At 30.8% G+C, this 18,031-nt stretch overlaps 1 protein-coding gene across 1 annotated transcript in view; it reads right to left on the bottom strand.

Moving 5' to 3' along the window:
* Nucleotides 1–17,754, bottom strand: part of LOC148232777 (facilitated trehalose transporter Tret1-like) — a 39,064-nt gene extending 21,310 nt beyond the window's left edge. The window contains exon 1 of the mRNA XM_088189476.1: nt 17,384–17,754. The gene's annotated coding sequence lies outside the window, so the exon portion shown is untranslated. The remainder of the gene's footprint in view (nt 1–17,383) is intronic.
* Nucleotides 17,755–18,031: the final 277 nt, after the last annotated feature.

Genomic DNA, 18,031 nt, shown 5'->3' with positions numbered 1-18,031 from the left:
TGTAAAGTACTACTAGATTTTTTGTTTTAATTGTGTCAAAATGTACGCAAATTTGCGTTGTTATCGTTGCTCGCTCGTATAAATTTTCAATATCGGCCGAGGCTTTGCGAAATGTCCAAAACGTGATTGAAATACAAACATTGGGCTTTGCAGAAACAAAAAGAAACGGCACTGGGAGACATGTCCTCGGTGGCGGTAAACATTGAGAATACATCTCGGAAAACAATATTATGGCTGTAAATCAAACCTTATTCGCCTTGTTGGGGATATATTTGGCTCACGGGGATACTTTCTTGCCGCCGCGAAAAAATCGCAGAAGGGGGAAGACTAATATTCGCACGGACGCCGTTAAAAAAGATTTGTGTTCAATTAATCGGGGCAATGTGTCATTCGGAACGAGCTAAGGCACGTTTTTATATATTTTTTACTATTTAATGATAAATATATTTTAATCCGTATAAGGCGTAAAAAAGGTGCGTTATGGCCAAACCTGCCAACGAGAGCAAAAAAGCGCAAGAAAATAAATGCCGTGAATTGCTATGCTATAAAAAATATATTTATATTTACCTGGAGCTACAGAAATTTAAAATTAATTTATATAGTACTTTGATATACAAATATTAGCATTTTCATAATCCCCTTATTATACTGATTATTTTTTACCACATATATTAACTTCGTATGAGTTTTTTTTTTATTTTGATTGACGTATACATTATACACGTTTATTACGCTCCAATCGATTGCGTCCGGGAAAACATTCGAAACCATGAACAACAAAGGGCCGGTTAGGGGTTGTTCAGACAGGATATTTGGAGTGGGTAACTGAAAGAGGGGGAAGACAGATTTACTTTTCAAGTTTTCTCAAAAAAGGGTCCGATAAGCTAGTCCGTGATCCTTTTCCTTTTTTTCTTGGTAATCCTCAACCTTGAACTTTTTAGATTAGTTACCGCCGCCGTGGTGTTATTCACACTCTTTATATTTTGATTAATGATGTATAGAGAGTTTCTCACATGCGTTGGGTCGATTTTAATTTATTTTCCCCTTTTCAGCGTGGAGTTGTTAGGTTGGCATCGCTGAGATTGCGTTATATAATGAATTTACCATATTTTATTTTATAAATCCAGTTATTGTGTATGATTTGAAAATTGGTTACATCATAATATGTAAGTTATATATTATACGTGTATATCACGAGTGTGTGAGATATTGAGGGCTTGTAACTCGCGTTGGCTCTCTGCCAAACTTTCACCATTTAAAGGATGTATAGAGGAATGACATAAATCGTTGATGTGTGTATGTAATAAATAATATATATACATGCACAGATTATTTTATGTGCTCTAGTCAAATATTAATTTTGAGAATTTTTAGTATGGCAGTACTGATAAAAATTCAATCAATGTGAGTACTATTTCCCAGAGCGTGAAATTCACCCGAGCTGGAAGTTCGCTCAGTTCAGAAGCGATAGTTTCGAATTTTTCTGCCAACCCGAATTTATAACTCACCGTGAGGGGTAATGTCAAACATTTAAATCCGACCGCAAATTCGATTCGGCCCGAAAATTGTCCGCAGCTACGGAGCGCAACGAGTCCATGGTCGAAAATTTGCGCATTGTCGGCCACGTTCGTTTTGACACTTTTCGGCGGCGCTGCGGTCGTCTTTGACACGTGACCTAACCTCACTTATGTTGTACGTTGAATGGTTTGCATTCTAACGTAACTGTCACCAACAAAATATGTATTATACATACAACGTTTTAAATATTTGTTTAAATTATAATGTTAAATAAAATATATAAGTGCATATCAATAATAGCAGGGTTTCATACATAAGCTATTGTGGAAGTGCATACAAAAGCTATTGAAGCACCGCTTCCCCTATTTTATTTTTTAAATTTGTATATTGCTGCTCATTAAAAATAATCAAAATTAATTATGGTCCATTATAATATTTTAAATCTCAAATAATACCGAAAACAAGACTTTTTGGTACTGTCCCGGTATTAGGGGTCAAAAATTTAAGTTGTTTAAGTAGGTTCATTGCAGTGTTATTCGTGTGGTGCTTACTGTTCTGGTTCACTCACAACACTACTCATTTTTTATGTTTAAAAACACTGAATTTTTTAAAAGCTCATAAAAGCACATTAAATGTTACTACGTCACTAAAAACAATAATTTCGTAAAATAAGTATAGCTATTTTTATTTTAAAATCATAATTATATTTTATATAAAATACATGTGTGCCCAACATAATTAATAATAATAAAAATACGATAAAAACTGTTTTAAAATATTTTGTAAAGAGAAAAGTGGCAAAAGGCAAGATTTTATCATTAAAACAATATCGACAATACTTTTAAAAGATACAGGAAGATAATTTTACGTGAAAATTACTGTAGAATATTTAATCAAATTAAGGCTTATTTGAGAAAATAAATAAAGTGCACTAAAGTAACCGTTTTTTAAACTTAAAACAATAAAAATATAACATATTAAACTTGGAACGACTTTTACTGTCAACACTGCAATAAATTGTTTACTTAGAAACTAACTAACATAAAATTACACATGTGACAAAAATATTTCATTCTGAGAATTACGGCATTACAGCAAATGGATCACTCACAGGTCACGAGTTAGGATAGCACGAAATAATATAATTAGCTCTACTGGGTGAGGAAAAATTAAGGGAAAAAAATCATTCCAGCTAAATGTAATATAATAATTATACTGAGCGTACTGTGTGCGGCTTGTAATATATTCTTCGAACTACTATAATTTTCACAATCCACACGCCCCTTTCTGGAAAATTGATTTTAAAAACCTGGTATTCGATAATAAACCAATTTAACCATATTTACCTCTACAAACTGAACACTGTCGCTAGATTTCTATGAATTGATCAGTCTCCATTACAAGAATTATATTTTATTTCAACTCATATTAATATCTCTAAATAAATAAATTGAACCAACACCACCAAACGAGCTAATATGTATTTAATTATTTCGCCGCCACTGTGTTTCGCAATTAATCTGGGTCAGCGGCTGCAGATGCTGCTGCTGGGCAAAAATTAATAGCGATATTTGCATATTTGTATAATCGTTAATTTTCTCACTGTCCCTATCTACCTATATACGTACAAAAAAAAACAATGTACCAGAAAATTTATGGAGCTGGGGTGTATAGGAATAATGACTAATAAAATAAAAGTCAGTATATATAGACCATTTATAATGAATGTGTTCACTTTAAAATCGATTTTGGCCGACATAACTAATGATGCTGATTCATATTATTAAAATACTAACATAAAATACTAAATCATATAAGGTAAATGAAAATCAATAGCAATAATCCTTTTTCAGAATCAGTGAGCCTTATTACTATAACAATTTGTTTAGAAAGTCAGCGCCACGCTCAGAAACCAATGGTTATGAATTCTACAGTGTCACATTGCTGGTTTGGCCATAACGGCTATGAAAGCGGCCAGCAACTTTTGCTTTGTGAATTTATATAAGGTAAATTTTCGGATTTTTTTATGGAAAAGGAATCGTTGCAGAGAGTTATAAATCGTCTAGGACTAAAAAGGTTAAGTTACTTTTACATTTTTTTGGAAGGTCAGATTTTGTATTAGATAATTGTTCAAGGGGGGGGGGGCAAAGTTAGGGAACGCTCCGAGCGGAACCAACCCTGGGTACCAAACAATAATAATAAATGCGACTATTTATCTGAAATCCCATTTTAATAACAATAATAAATACATTTTGAAGGGTTAAAGGCAACTTTTAATAATTTAAACTTAAAATCTAATAGGCAAATAGTTTATAGTTGTTTCCCGTTTTAATTTAATTTTGAGTTATGAAGTAACTTAAAAATAAATGCTTTTTTCCACAGCAAAGGTAGTCCTTTGCAAACATACGGTTAAACAGAGTGTCCATTGTTAATCTTAAACTTGAGCCCCAAATTTCCGATCTGTGGGAATAATAGGCCATAAATTCTTAAAAGATGTTTTTCTAGGATATGTAGGTATATATAGAATAAAACTTACATTTTTATCTACACTTAATTCTAAAAATACAATTATTTTTAATTTAAAATGACTAACAAATCTATATAAATCATATGTATTGACTGGTGATAAAATATGCTAGCGATCATTTGTAGGCTATAACTTGTTTATGCAATCAATTGCTGTGGTGGTAAACTGCTAGCGATTAAGATTATTTCATGGCTAAGATATTTTTTTTAAATTGTTCAAAAAACCGCTTTTTTAGGTAAATAATAAATATAGAACAGAAAAAATAAAAATATTTTCTTAGAATTGTACTAAAAAAACTCGTTTTTTAGACTACAATTTAAATATACAATACATAAAATAATTGTTCAATAAAACAAATTGTTCGCGTATTACTTTTGGTTAGAACAGTAAACACCCCATGAATAACTCTCTACAACAAACTACTTTTCTTAGAAAAAAATCCAGATATTCACCTCACATAAATGCAAATGAAGTATTTATTTATATTCGCATATCGCAAAAAAAAAAATATTTCAATGCTCGCTTGGTTTATTATTATTTTAGTAGCTAACTTTTACCACCGAGAAAAATAGTAAGAAACCCTTTTTAATTTAAATATTACTTTTGACTTATTTAATACAATCTGTAAGATTGCATTATTTTTTTTACATATTAAATTGTATTTAAAAATCCGTATATTAAACATTTTTTGGTACATTAAATAATTTGTAACACATTACAGCCCCCCATTCACGCGTTTTCGCGTGATAGCGAAATTTTCCGAACAGCTTGTTTTTCGAAGGTTACAAATAATGGAACGTAATGAGATTTAAGCTTTTATCGAGAAATAATAAAAATGGTTTTATCATTCTGTATATTAATTTCACAGCTTATTTGCTGTATTATCGAAAAGAACTGGCAAAAGTATAGTTATTTTATTGAAATATTTTTTGAAAGTTGTTCAAAAAAAGTGCTATTTCTGTCTCTTTTTTAAAGAAAATAATAAATATAGAACAGAAAAATAAAATATTTTTTTAGAATATTTACTCGAAAAATCTCGTTGTTTTTAGAGTACAATTTAAATAAGCAATACATAAAATAATTGCTCTATAAAAAAAATGTAAAAAAAAGAAGAAAAAAAAATACCTTATGGGTTGTATGAAAATTACGTACATTTGCAACGCCAAGTGAAATCCCGTACATCTGCGGTACTTGTGCTTAGGTGGTTAATTGCTGGCGGTGAATTGTGCGCGATAAATTATCTGTATCTCAAAAAATATCTAATATAAATTTTATGAATTACATAAGATGCTTAAAAATGTACATAAAATAATATAAATTTATAGAATATGTTAAAATAATAGTATCGACATTATAATAATTACAAGTATTACATTACAAGTATTCTTAATTAATAAATAATTTTTTTTTTAAGGCAATTTTATCAATGAAATAGCAATTAAATAAATAATAAAAATACTTTTAAAGTAAATTATCATAATATAAGTATGTGAATTTTAATCAAATGGGGGAGGGATGATATTATTGGGTTGAATTTAATGTGTAAGGTAAATATTATTAACGTTAATTAAAGGTTTACCTTTTAATTCGATCACTTTCTTCAAATATCACGTTTACTTGTTGTAATATTGATTTATATTGTTTATTCTAAAAAAAACAAAATAATAAAAATAAACAATGATAATTTACTTGTTTTAATATGGATTTGAATTATTTAAGTTAAATAAAACATATTATTATATTAATACAAATAATTATTGATAATGAAAAATCATTAATAGTTCAATAATAAACATTAGAAATTGGCAGAGCACCCAGAATTTTACAATAGCTACTCAACTATAAAACAGAGTAGAAACCCAACTTTTGTCGGATTCAAAAGTTTAACCGCCCAATGAGTCAAGAAGATTAAAAACGGTCTAAAAGTTTTTAGTAAAATTTACAGGCATGAGAATCTAAATTTTAATAAAGCATAAAAATTGGCGAAAAAGCGTATTTTGGTATGTAATATAAGATAAAAAGGGTTTCTTTTTTAAAATATGATATCACCGTGAGAAAATATTTATGCAAATTAAATCAAAGTACCAGTAATGTATCAGAAAAAAATAAAAGTATCCGTCGCAAACGCTTTGAAGCACATTTAAAAAACTATCTAATGGCCACTTTTTTGTAATTGGCCGTCCCACCGAAATGGTTAAAAAAAATCTTCTATACGGAAATGTGGGCAACCAACGATCACTTCTTCAAAGACTTTCTCTGACATTTCTACTAACACACATATTTCTATATGGTTTATAAAATATTTTTTGCTTTTTCTAAAGCATCTAAAGTACTTATAATCAATATTAATTTTGGTGCTACATTTATTTCTGTTCAGCAATATAATTTATAAAATATTTTTAATGTTTTTTCACACTTATCGTGTTAGTTGCTGTTTGGATTCTTAATCTGCGATAAATAAATATCTAGTAGTTTTTTAGGACTGTTCTGACAATTTTTACATATATTTATGCATGGCCGAATAAAAGTGTGTTTTGGCCATGCGTGGGTTTTCTGTGTGAAAATTACCTAAAGGCGCTTCGGCTGTCACGGCGTGTGATCGTGCATCAGCAAGGATTCTGAGGATGTAAACTCTGATAATAAAGCATTTCAATAGTTCGAGGCGTTTAATTCCGTCGAGAGACGATGGTCCTTCGAGAAGAAAAGACGGCCATCTCCAAAGGGGAGAGGTCGCAACAAGAACACTTGCCTAAAAACCTTACTAGTTATTTAATATTTTGATAATTTCCAGCTTCCAAATATATAAATTACATTACCTATGTAATAATAGAACAAAAGCGTATACACAGCACAGAGAAGCTGTTCTGCAGAATTAATTGTGAGTCCTTAGGAGTTCGCGCCGCTCTCGAAACACAACAATAACTCATCTGGTCCGCCATCTTATCTGCACACGGTGTAACAACCGCACCTTGTCTAACTTTCAGCCGTATATCTTCTTATACCCCACTCCCGCCGCTACACCTTTCTACCGCGAGAAGAGCTTTCGTTTTTCGAGTCTCCTTTTCAAAATTAAAACCCCTTCCGCATTTTCACGGAATCGAATTCGCCATTGCGAGAGCATCCGCCGGAAGTCCGTCCCGAATGCCGTTTGTGTGCTTATTTTTTCATTCATTCATATATATTTTTTCCCACCACCACCCAATCCCACACCTACTCTCGTTCAATTTTCATAAATTTGTTTCTGCGTCGGGTTTTTTCTTAAACGCTTTTACCTTTACAAGTCTTTACAATCATGAATATGTATCAGAATAGTAAGAGACACGGTCCATTAAAAAATATCATAACATGACAGGACATAATACTCATCCTACCGTTCTTAGATAAAAGGCACATGGATACTAAGACGAAAATGGGAAATACTGAATTACAGCGTTGTGATTTTGCATTGCCTGTGTTATTAGATTGAAAATATATACATATACATGTTGGTAAATGATTTTATAATAGCAATTATATCGCACTTTTGCTTTGAATTGTTTTTGGTTTAACGTTTGACAAAGAGTCACAGATTGTAAAATAAAATACTTTAGAACGATCTGGGAATTACGGCGGAATTTATTAAGCGACCGATTTAAAGTCGTTTTCGGATACAATAGAGCGCGAATATCTTTCGCTTTCATCTTTCCGAAACACCTTTTGACTGTTGGCAACGTCTAGAAAGGTGTAATTTGAAGGAAACCTTTATTACAGCAGACACGGAGACGTTATTGAATAAGACCACAGCGGAATGGGATCCATTTGCCTAATGAGACCTGACGTCGCCGGAAAAACTCATTTTCGGAACGCGAAAGACAAGCACGCGGCCAAATTATTTTCAGTAATAGACTTTCTCTGCATTTGCCAACTCGTTTGCTAAATTCTTGGTTATTCTTCCGTTAAAAGAAGAATTTTCAACAACAACTAAGCATTTTCGCGATTTTCTGCTGTGGTAAATGGACACAAGAAAGAAATTACTATATCGCTGATAAAAATATTATTTTGTAAGCTAATTTTTTCTGCATCAAAAGTGGCATTTGAACATAATTCCACAGACGAACTAATTTTCTGCTATGATAAATAGCAACAGAAGGAAGTCTTATATATAATTGTTCTAAGCCGTCGCTTCCGGAGGCGCATAACTCTAAATGAAACATTTGTAAATCGTATCGCTTTGTATAAACGGTGTATAGTAATACACGTAAACGAAAGAAATATATTTAATTATAATAATAAATAATAATAAAAAAAAATTTGAATTTGTTTCGTTGCTTTCTGAGGCACCGGTAATGCGTTCTGTTGTTTCGACCAATGAAAAATAAGCATTCAAATATAAAACAAGATGGCCGACAATGCCGTGACAACAGTTTTAAATAATTATTATTTAATAACAAAATTTTGCTACGCGACAATAATTTTCATTAATTCGTCATTTGACTGAATATAAATAATCGGATTGCAAATTAACTAGGTGTGTTATAACCATGAAAATTAAATATATAGATAATGTGTTGAGGATTAGAAGAATACATTGATTAAACTAGATAAACAATCATAATCAATCTTCGTATTGAAATCTTCAAATTTTGAATTCCCAGCGACGGGCTCCGAGGCCGAAAAGTGAGTTTTATCTTTTATAAATAATCGGATTGCAAATTAACTAGATGTGTTTTAACTATAAATATAATAATCGGATTGCAAATTAAATAGATGTGTTTTAACTATATAATGTGTTTAGCATAAGAAGAATACATTGATTAAATCAGATAAACAATCACAAAGGAATCTTCGTAATGAAATCGTCAAATTTTGAATTCCCGTCGCCGGGCTCCGAGGCCGAAAAGTGAGTTTTTTCTTTTATATTACATAAACATTATCATTGCTTCTGATTTAATGCATATAAACGTTAGATTTTAAGAATTGCAAATAAACCAGGTATGTTTTAAAAGCGAACGTGTAATATATTCTTAGTATGTATGAGGATTGAAAGTTAATGTCGATCAAATCGGCGCTGTCGCAAAAGGAACGATATATATATCAGCTAACGGACAGTTTTTATATGTGTAGTTTTTTTTAAAGTTATCTAATAAACGACATTTTACAATGATTATAAATATGTTATTGCATACTTGAAATAATCAATAGCCAAAATATCTATGAGTGGCTTATTTTTAATTACGATGTGGCAAAATATGTATACGTCATGGTTTTTATTCAATTTTTGTTCTGTGCCATCATTCCTCTTTGGGAATATCTAAATTCAAGATATTCAGTTACATCAAACTTATGTAGTATGTTCTTTATAAAAAGATAATACTTGCTGACAGTATCTTCAACATGAGAAGTGACTTTGTTATATTATACGTTGTAGCCATATAGATCATCAAATTGTTCCACCATTATTTTTGAAAAAATAATTAAAAACAATAAGATTTTTATCAAGAGCAGACATTGAACACATTATTACTACTAATATAATCCATAAATTAAATTTAAACGACAATCAAAGAACAAAATTGACGGAGTTACTGTAGAGGATTAAACACGTAGATTGACATCTCTTCATCTTCTTCAAAATTGTCGCAATATGTCATATATTAATTGTTTGCCATACGTTAATGTTATTAGATCTATGATTGCTTTTGAAAATTAACAGTAAACGATACTATATAGTGGGTAAAATGTAACTTTTTGTTTACACAAACACAAGATTTTTATTATTACTAGCACTGTAATACGTTTAATTAACTTTGGTATGTATACCTTTAATTGCCAAATCACCGCTGTTTGTCTTTTAATATTAGATCCTGGAAAGTCGATAGTAATTTTGTTAGAATAATCGTGATATATTATTCATATAACCTAACACTTACTGGCAGTCATAATTTATAATTTTAATTATATTGTCTATAATTCTAAATCCTACATCCCTTTAAATCATCTTCAATTGACACTTTGTAAGAAAAACGCCGTGATTATAACATATTTCACTGTTTATTTAATTGCACAAAAATGGGCGCAGCGAGCGCATGCCAGATGACAGAAGAACTGTAACATGTAAGCAAATTTGAAAGGGAAATCCCGGTTTTGGGCGCGCTTGAGAACGAACTACGAAATTGATTTTACCGATTTAAATTGTAAAACACTTATGTATAAAAAACATCAAATTCTAAAAAATAATTTTTTAAATAAAACATATTTTTTTTTAAATAAAGTATAAAATATCTTAGCAGGTAGAATTAATTATTCTATTATTTTTAATGTGTATTAACACAAGACAATGAGCAAACACTTTTATAGAGAAAAACTGACAAAAATACTGATCTTTTTTCTAAATATTAATTTTATGGCATATATGCTATATTCTGCAATGATTGGTCATTACTTCTGCATAGAAAAGGCCATTTAAACAAAATTCTAAAGACTAAATAATTTTCTGCCATAGTAAATAGCTGTAAGAAAAAAATCATTAGGGTAATTAAAAAAAAAAAAAACACCTTTAAATATTTACATACAAACTATCATTATAGAAGATAATTTGCTACCTCATTTGCTTATTCCTGATTTTTTAAAATGTAATCTGCAATAAAAGTAATAATTATTAAAAAAATATATAATTACCTTAACTAATTTAAAATATTATTTTAGTAGCTCGCTTGGTTTATTATTATTTTAGTAGCTAACTCTCACCACAAAAAAAGGAAAAAATCCATTTTTAATTCAAATATTAATAAAAACAATTTACTGCATATTATTGTATTATTATTATATAAGCACGATAGACCAGTGGTATTATTTGTTGACTAATATCTGAAAGAACTGAGCTCAAATCCCATATTGACCTTAGTATTTTTCAATTCCCATCGGGTTCGAAAGATCAGCATAAATGATTATTATATAATTATAATTCCGATCGATCATCACAGATAAGATTTTCTTAGATTTTCCAAAGCTCACAGATGATTAATTAAAATAAACTAAAAAATAGTTTGACATATCTATTGATTGTAAGCTGTAATAATAGTTTATAATTTAATAATATAATATAATAATTAACAAGGCAAAATTTATTTATTGTATTAATAAGGCTGATGTTGAATATTATTTATTAACTTAATTTGCCATGTTTTATGCTTTTCTGATGAGTGGCGAATAACTTTTATACTTGTAATGTCATATATAATATTTACCTTTTAAGAAAATAGCAACATTCTACTTTAAATATTTATTTCTATGGCACATTTCTCTTTACTTGACATGATTGTATCTTATATTGTGTATCGAAAAAAGCAATTTGTATTATTTGTTCAGACTCTTATAAAATTCTCCTTCGACAACTCGTTTACTAATTTTAGCTTTATTTTTTTTTTCAAACGTTATTTAAACACATTTAAATATTTTCCCAATTTTCTTCTTTAGTAAACGAGCATAAGAAAAAACACGTCGGCGAAACCCTCTGGCTGTCTGTCGAGTCATTCCTACCATGATTGATGGAAGTCTCGCAGTGAGCCTATATTGAAATTCTTCGAAATTTTCAATCCACGATTTTAATTCTTGCAAATTGTGTGCGTGCTGGAAAATACGTTTCATGTGTTATCCTAGGTTTCAGCCGTAATTATAAACGTAATCATTCCGACTGAAAAACTTTCCCCATCTAACTTTGACAATTATCAACGTCCGACAATAAATTAGTTTGACTGTTTTACATGTGTAATATTATTATAATTTAACAAATGTATATACCCTACGGAAACGGGTCCTAAAGTTGTGGGTTGCAAAGTTTTAAAATACATATTAGATAATTATAATCAAATATATTTGGTAAAGCCAAATTGATTTACTTTATTTCACTTATAATATTTTATTATATTGTAACATTTTTTTAAATATTTAATTACGCGACTTTTATTTGATGATATTTCTGTAGCTCTAAAATAGAGTCCTATAATTACAACAACGATATGAAATTAACGCTAAATACAGCTGCTCAACAAAATTATCTTTAATTATTGAATTACTGACTAATTTTTTTTGTAACCAATTGATATATGAGACATGATTAATACTATCATTATTTATACTTCGATATCACATTTTCTAATTATTTTAATGGAAGCCAGGTGAATTTTACAATTTAAACATAGCTTATTTTGTACGGTAGTTTTGCGGTCGATTTTTTTCATTACACTTGCTCTATCTGTTCCGCTGCTACAATATCTCTTTTAAAACTTAGTTCGCATTCATTGAAACGAGTTTCAACATTTTTGTTAATTTCGGAAGCACCACATTCTTCCGAAATGAAAGCAACTAGGTAGTACATAAATAACAATAAAAATATTAGGTGTACCGAAAAATAGTTTTCAGAGAAAAAAATACTATTCAATGCCTTTTTTATGATGTTCAGGTTGCTTCTAATGAAAATAAAATACTTTCTTAATTTATTAATATCTTGTTGTTGCGAAACATATAACCATGGACGGGGATGAATAAGTGTTTTGTACAGCAAATAATCGAAAGCTATACTTGGAGATTATTAAAACGTGGTCGCCAACGTCTGGAATCGGACATGTCCGATAATTACAAAGGATAATTTAATCAATGAAAATAAAAGGGTTTCAGGAGTCTTTCTAGTAATTGCTTAAGATTGAAAGCTTGAGAAATACTGTGTGACTATTGTGCATTTCTGGTTGTTCTGTCAATTTTTAATATCTGTTAAGCAAGTCGATTGTCGTTTATAAATTTCTTACGGGTATTGTTTAAGCCCCTATAGATATTTTTTGTTTTATTCTAAGTAATCCTGGGACAGAATTTCAGTATATATATATGTATATCAAAAATATATTTTTTGTTATTATACATATATATTTTTTGCTTTAACAATTTTATCCTATTTAACTATTCATCCACGTGTTCTACTCTAAGCATAACCTATTTCACTAAGAGGTTAATAATATTCATGCTTTATGTTCCAAAGCGAATTATCATTTTGGACACGTATTACTACATAATGCGCATCCTATTTTGGGGTGCGACCCAGATTTTGACAATCCCTGCTATGTAAATTATCGCCGTTAACCGCTTTGCAGCATCTAGAAACACGGAGCGGCTAATTAGGTCTTGCAGAGCTCATAGGGTTGCATTTAACTGCGTAGTCTGGGCCCGGAAAACCCAGAAGGAAATGGAAAACGTGTCCGGTCCGATAGCGAAAGCCTCTAATCCGGCACAGCCACCTGCCGCCGCTGGAATCCAGGCGCAAAAATTAAATCATACATAATCCAAAGACGCCAAATAGCTACGTTAGTTATATAGGGCCAAAGAATCTCCTGTTCCTTGAACATATAAGAAAGGGACAATATTTATTTTTATATAAACGCCTATATATAACCATTTTCAGGTTTCCAAGGGAGAATAAAAATATAAAATATACTAATAATATAATAATAAAAAATATATTAAAAATTAAAGAAACAGTAAAAAAATAATTATTTAAATTATTAAGCTTAGACTTTTACGTTTATATTTAAATTTTAATTTGTTCTTGTCGTAGTCACCATTTCTGGATATAATTGCGCTATTATGGTTTCGCGTAATATTTTTAAAGTACGTTCTCTACATGCTGGTATTATAAATATACTACGTTTTTAAGATGTTATAATATTTCTTTCGCTTTATTTTGAATGACAATTCAGAAAAAAATATTTGTGTTACTCCATTCCGAGCAAGCGTATGTTGTTAGCAGTTTAAATTGTTGTTTATATAGAATTTTTCTTAGTTAATGTGTTTCTTTGTTAAATATAGATTTTAGAGCCGTAATAGCAGTAAGCCCTTTGAAACATACAGATGTAGGCTTGTATTATAGTTATTTATATGATGTCTCTCTTTAATGCCGTTTTTTATTTGCTGCCTTCCTTCATTTATACTAATCCGATTATGGCTGTTATTACCTATTTAATTTATTTTTAACGTGAACAGTCTTATAAAATAAATATTATAATTGTACACATTTTTTTCCGTTACTTATTTTTATTAGACTCAGAATTACCAGCAGTCTTTGTTAAGAGTTCGATTTGCTAATAAAACACCTCCTTTAATTCCACCAGCGTTCCAAATTTCCAAAACTTTAATTTCCCAACCCTCTCCGAACGGCAACACTCTCCGAATCGAAGTTCGGGTCACGCCTCAAAAATCCACCAAATTGCCTCTTTCCAGTGCCTCCGTCGCTTCGGATCGGAAACTTAGTCCTCAGTCCTCCTCCGCAATGATGTTAACGAATTTTCCAACTCGTAAAATATTTATTATCCCGTCAAGCAGCAGCAGCAGTAACAGCAGCAACAGCAGGAGAACTTTCATTGCAAACTTTCATTGTCCGCTAGGTGTAGGCGCGTCTTTAATTAAAAACACGGCGACCCTAACAAATTTATACATGTGAATCCCCTTTCCTCAGACGCAGGGGTGTCATCAGAAGAAAACCCACCCCTAGAGACGGGGGAGGAAATCGGATCTCAGCTCTAACCTTGGCCAGGACTCGTTAATTACGCGGGGATATTGCGCCTAGTGGATATTTTTAGTTTCCCGGCGTCTCGAAAGTCTCGAAAGTGCTCCCAGAGGGTTTAACGGGAGATGTTAGTTTTATTTAATCAATTTCGTGCTAGAGCCGAGGCTCGAATCAATTGGATTGATAAGATAAAGGTTGTTTCCAAATTATGTAGGACGTGCAATCTTATTTTATTTTTGTCGCAAATAGCTCATCTTGATTAGTTCAAATTCACATCCACATTGGTGCCAAAATATAATTATTATTATTAAATGTAAATGGTCGTTTAAATATTATTTAGATTTTAATTAAGTAAATAATATATTTTTAGGTATAAATTGATGTAAAATCTGCTCTCACTACATTCTATATGACGCTATATTGTACGTTCAAATAATGCTCTACATAAAAGCGCTCTTAAGTGCTTGATGTGGCATATCCTTAAATTTTTTTTACTGAGATACTTTTATTGCTAAGTTATCAATGATCTTAATGATCCGAAGCTCGAATCAATTGGATTGATAAAATAAAGGTTGTTTCCAAATTATGTAGGACGTGCAATCTTATTTTATTTTTGTCGCAAATAGCTCATCTTGATTAGTTCAAATTCACATCCACATTGGTGCCAAAATATAATTATTGTTATTAAATGTAAATGGTCGTTTAAGTATTATTTAAATTTTAATTAAGTAAATAATATATTTTTAGGTTTAAATTGATGTAAAATCTGCTCTCACTACATTCTATATGGCGCTATATTGTACGTTCAAATAATGCTCTACATAAAAGCGCTTTTAAGTGCTTGATGTGGCATATCCTTAATATTTTTTTACTGAGATACTTTTATTGCTAAGTTATCAATGAGCTTAAAGCGATCTGGAAAATCATTACCACTAAACGCGCTGCTCAGACATTGGTCTTTAGTATTGACAATCAAAGAAACTGCGCTCTGAGATTTTAAATAAGGCTTTGAAAAGTTAAGAACACATTCTCCTGAGCCTGATTTGGTTTCTGATTTAATTTTGAAGGGTTGCAAAGTCTAAAACTCTAAAATATTCCACAGAGACTGCATTACAAGTAGGGTTCTCAATTATTCGAATATTAAATAAAAAATGGATGAAGTATTTGAATATACTAATATATTCATATTACATTTTTTCTAGGTTTTACCGATATTCATTTATATATATATATATATATAATCATTTAGATTCCATATGGAGATGGTTTTCTGTCAATCGTCTGTTACTGTGCCAGAAATTATCATCTTGTGTCATTTTCTCGTTCTTGTTTGCCATCAGATTATTCTTGAGAAATCTTATTGAGAACTTTATAGCTAGAGAGACTTCCACTAAAAATCACTTTTGAAAGCAAGTGGAGGTTTTCTCTGCACGTAAACTACGCTTGTAAAAACATTTCCAAGATCCTCGGCTTTGTTATGAATTTTTTATTAAACTATTAAAGGGTTCTGCTGATAATTAAACTATATTTTTGCGAAATTTCCCGTTTGTGTTTCAGAGCGTTTTTGATTTCGCCTTTTTTTCATGCCCGTTAGAGCGAGAACGTCTGCATAGCCGACTCACTTATGGCTGTCGCCATCCGGATCCTTAATACGCTGGCATTGCACATTGTTTGTGTATTTTTTGTTCAAAAGAATCATAGATGAATAAATATAGCTTTTATCAACTTATAAAACATCAAGCGAAAGCGTTCTCATTTTCGTTTCCATGAATCCACCCCTGTTTTTTTTATTCTAAAAGTGTGTGTTGCCATTTGAAAAAATACATTCTTTTGTAACACGTTTCTTTTGGGGCCGCTGTCGCCGACAGACATCCCTTTAATGTGGCATTTGAAAAATTACCTTCTCTCATTAGTCGCGTCTGCGTATGATGGTGCCCACAGTGGTACACTATTACGCAGCATCCAACGAAATACCTGAGATTATCTCTAAGCACACACATAGGTACGAACTTCTGTCTCCCTCTACCCCTATACAAACTGAACGTCAGTTTTCGCATACCACATTCAGAGCACACATTTGAATTTGGCATGGAACCACAAAGGGCAGCGTAACTTAAATCTAAGGTAATCGACCGTGAGTCAAGTGTTCTCACTCTCTCTATATTTCTATCTCTCTCAGTGAGGGATTGAAATTAGTATATTTGGATAATGTATTATACTTTTTTAGTATAAATTATTCTATGCTTGCTTATTTTAATTAAACACACAATTAATCATTAGCGCTACTCTTTCATTAAAATATAATATAATAGTACTTGAGCAGACTGAAAGGTCGATGCATAATACAATGGAATTCGTGGCATATATCCGCTACAGATATCAACTAGTTATTATATTACATAATATTTAAAAAATATGGATCTTACCAATTTTCAATTTAATGGAAGCTTAGCTAGTTAGCTATGTTACAATCCGGACTCGCTCTTGTAGCGATATATATGATTTTTTTAAATTCTATTTAACAACAAGAAGCACTATTTCTGCTTGAAACACTTTCTCCTGAATGACTGATTGTCGATCGAATCTAGTATTTTTATAGTATAGATAACGAATCCGCATTTGTGCAAATACTCCAAAACACTTTTAGGTCGTTAGTATATGTATATATATATATAATACATATTTAAATTTTAAGAACAGAGGACGCAAATTGGATCCCTGTGGTACTCCACCATGAGCAAAATTGACATTATAAGTATTTAAGTTTTGCAATGAATTAAACTATAAATAAAAGGTTATTTACTTACTTGATTAAACTCTTCTGAATCCAGTCATATCTTTGCACATTTTACTTTACACTTTGTTTTATCTATTATATTTATTTATTTAATTTCGTACGTTTCCATTGTGTTTTTTATTTGTATAAATATTATATTTTGTACAAACACACGTCATAAGAGACATCTTTTGGGAAATGGATACCCTGTCGGCGACCAACTCAAATTTTTATTCTGAAAGCATTTCAGACCTTCGTCAGACCTCGGACAATCGAAAACACAATCGCTCCTGAACGGTTTGTGTGAATGTGTATATGTGTGTCAAAGTGCTTTTCACTATATATTTTCTGTAAAAAAGGTTTATTTTGTCAATAAGGTATTGACGTGACGTAATAGTAATGCGCAAAATTTTAATAAACCTATTAAAATAATTATTTTTTAGAATATATGTGTACATGATTCGCTTAATATTTGATAAAATTAATACATCTTTAATACACATACATTAATTAGGAATACTTTTACAATCTTGTGATATATTACAACCAGATGTGTGTTATTCAATTTTACTTTAGTTAAATCGATTGAAGTGGTAAATACATATTTAAAGGAATGAAATAATAGTAGAACGAAATCTCAACATCATAATACAGAAAAAGTTTCGCCCATGTCTCCCGC

The sequence above is a fragment of the Plectrocnemia conspersa genome, unplaced genomic scaffold (genome assembly GCF_051122295.1).
Source record: "Plectrocnemia conspersa isolate PC_06_02 unplaced genomic scaffold, ASM5112229v1 ptg000008l, whole genome shotgun sequence".
NCBI lineage: Eukaryota > Metazoa > Arthropoda > Insecta > Trichoptera > Polycentropodidae > Plectrocnemia > Plectrocnemia conspersa.
Note: the sequence above shows the minus strand (reverse complement) of the source record. Positions and strands in the feature narration are given on the sequence as shown.